General features: G+C 34.4%; 1 long non-coding RNA gene and 3 other non-coding genes across 4 annotated transcripts in view; 3 read left to right on the top strand and 1 right to left on the bottom strand.

Moving 5' to 3' along the window:
- The window catches only part of LOC142102353 (uncharacterized), a 281,858-nt gene that overhangs the window by 126,251 nt on the left and 153,107 nt on the right, over positions 1-2,500 (bottom strand). The window lies entirely within an intron of this gene.
- Positions 103-211, top strand: TRNAL-CAA (transfer RNA leucine (anticodon CAA)). The gene is made up of 2 exons: positions 103-140; positions 166-211. It is a non-coding gene; the product is annotated as a tRNA-Leu (tRNA).
- On the top strand, positions 898-1,006 carry TRNAL-CAA (transfer RNA leucine (anticodon CAA)). Its single transcript has 2 exons — positions 898-935; positions 961-1,006. It is a non-coding gene; the product is annotated as a tRNA-Leu (tRNA).
- TRNAL-CAA (transfer RNA leucine (anticodon CAA)) lies at positions 1,693-1,801 on the top strand. Its single transcript has 2 exons — positions 1,693-1,730; positions 1,756-1,801. It is a non-coding gene; the product is annotated as a tRNA-Leu (tRNA).

Raw genomic sequence — 2,500 nt, 5'->3', positions numbered from 1 at the left:
TTTCAAATTCTATATAATGTTTGCCTATCATAAACTGCCATATTATTATATTTAATAGAATTTACAATATTGTTGAATAGGTTTACGGCACAACTAAAAAGTGTCAGGATGGCCGAGCGGTCTAAGGCGCCAGACTCAAGAGTAATGTCTTCCTCTAAATGGGTTTTCTGGTCTCCATATGGAGGCGTGGGTTCAAATCCCACTTCTGACAATATTGTTCTTTTTCTTAAGTTGGAAAAACACATTCCTCAATGGATAAATTGTACAGTCAGTTAAGACTGGATGTAAAAGACATCATTCAGAAGATAGGTTTTCTTTCAATCTTGGCATAGTCTGACATTAAAATATCAACTTAATCTTATCCTAACATTGTGCAGTTTAGCGAACTAAAGAAAAAAATTCAACCAAACTTTAAAAAAATATGCACACTTACACATTATCTCAATTATGCCCCCAGTAAGTGCATTCTGATTTAGTCTTAAACGAATCAAAATTTTCTTTACAACTACGAAAGATGCAAGGTTGCATTTTCATAAACTGAAGTGTAGGTGTCTGTAACAATGGAGTTTGAAGTAGACATTTTTTGCAACACTTTTTTTTTGTTAGTAAATAATCAAAAATAGTGAAGAAAAGTTTGATAGGCATGGAGGACAGACTCAGAATCTTGGTCTACTTTTCCATAGTGAGACACCATATCTGTTAGAACAACGGGTCTGTCCTGAGACTAGGTTGAACCCTTAGTACAACGTGGACGCATGAAATACAGACATCCAAGATCGTGTTTTTATTATTAGTTTTCAAATTCTATATAATGTTTGCCTTTCATAAGCTGCCATATTATTATATTTAATAGAATTTACAATATTGTTGAATAGGTTTACAACACAACTAAAAAGTGTCAGGATGGCCGAGCGGTCTAAGGCGCCAGACTCAAGAGTAATGTCTTCCTCTAAATGGGTTTTCTGGTCTCCGTATGGAGGCGTGGGCTCAAATCCCACTTCTGACAATTTTGTTCTTTTTGTTAAGTTGGAAAAACACATTCCTCAATGAATAAGTTGTACAATCAGTTAAGACTGGATGTAAAAGACATCATTCAGAAGATAGGTTTTCTTTCAATCTTGGCATAGTCTGACATTAAAATATCAACCTAATCTTATCCTAACATTGTGCAGTTGAGCGAACTAAAGAACAAAATTCAACCAAACTTTAAAAAAATATGCACACTTACACATTATCTCAATTATGCCCCCAGTAAGTGCATTCTGATTTAGTCTTAAACGAATCAAAATTTTCTTTACAACTGCGAAAGATGCAAGGTTGCATTTTCATAAACTGAAGTGTAGGTGTCTGTAACAATGGAGTTTGAAGTAGACATTTTTTGCAACACTATCTTTTTGTTAGTAAATAATCAAAAATAGTGAAGAAAAGTTTGATAGGCATGGAGGACAGACTCAGAATCTTGGTCTACTTTTCCATAGTGAGACACCATATCTGTTAGAACAACGGGTCTGTCCTGAGACTAGGTTGAACCCTTAGTACAACGTGGACGCATGAAATACAGACATCCAAGATCGTGTTTTTATTATTAGTTTTCAAATTCTATATAATGTTTGCCTATCATAAACTGCCATATTATTATTTTTAATAGAATTTACAATATTGTTGAATAGGTTTACGACACAACTAAAAAGTGTCAGGATGGCCGAGCGGTCTAAGGCGCCAGACTCAAGAGTAATGTCTTCCTCTAAATGGGTTTTCTGGTCTCCGTTTGGAGGCGTGGGTTCAAATCCCACTTCTGACAATTTTGTTCTTTTTGTTAAGTTGGAAAAACACATTCCTCAATGAATAAGTTGTACAATCAGTTAAGACTGGATGTAAAAGACATCATTCAGAAGATAGGTTTTCTTTCAATCTTGGCATAGTCTGACATTAAAATATCAACCTAATCTTATCCTAACATTGTGCAGTTGAGCGAACTAAAGAACAAAATTCAACCAAACTTTAAAAAAATATGCACACTTACACATTATCTCAATTATGCCCCCAGTAAGTGCATTCTGATTTAGTCTTAAACGAATCAAAATTTTCTTTACAACTACGAAAGATGCAAGGTTGCATTTTCATAAACTGAAGTGTAGGTGTCTGTAACAATGGAGTTTGAAGTAGACATTTTTTGCAACACTTTTTTTTTGTTAGTAAATAATCAAAAATAGTGAAGAAAAGTTTGATAGGCGTGGAGGACAGACTCAGAATCTTGGTCTACTTTTCCATAGTGAGACACCATATCTGTTAGAACAACGGGTCTGTCCTGAGACTAGGTTGAACCCTTAGTACAACGTGGACGCATGAAATACAGACATCCAAGATCGTGTTTTTATTATTAGTTTTCAAATTCTATATAATGTTTGCCTTTCATAAGCTGCCATATTATTATATTTAATAGAATTTACAATATTGTTGAATAGGTTTACAACACAACTAAAAAGTGTCAGGATGGCCG

This window comes from Mixophyes fleayi, chromosome 9 (assembly GCF_038048845.1).
Source record: "Mixophyes fleayi isolate aMixFle1 chromosome 9, aMixFle1.hap1, whole genome shotgun sequence".
Lineage (NCBI taxonomy): Eukaryota > Metazoa > Chordata > Amphibia > Anura > Limnodynastidae > Mixophyes > Mixophyes fleayi.
Note: the sequence above shows the minus strand (reverse complement) of the source record. Positions and strands in the feature narration are given on the sequence as shown.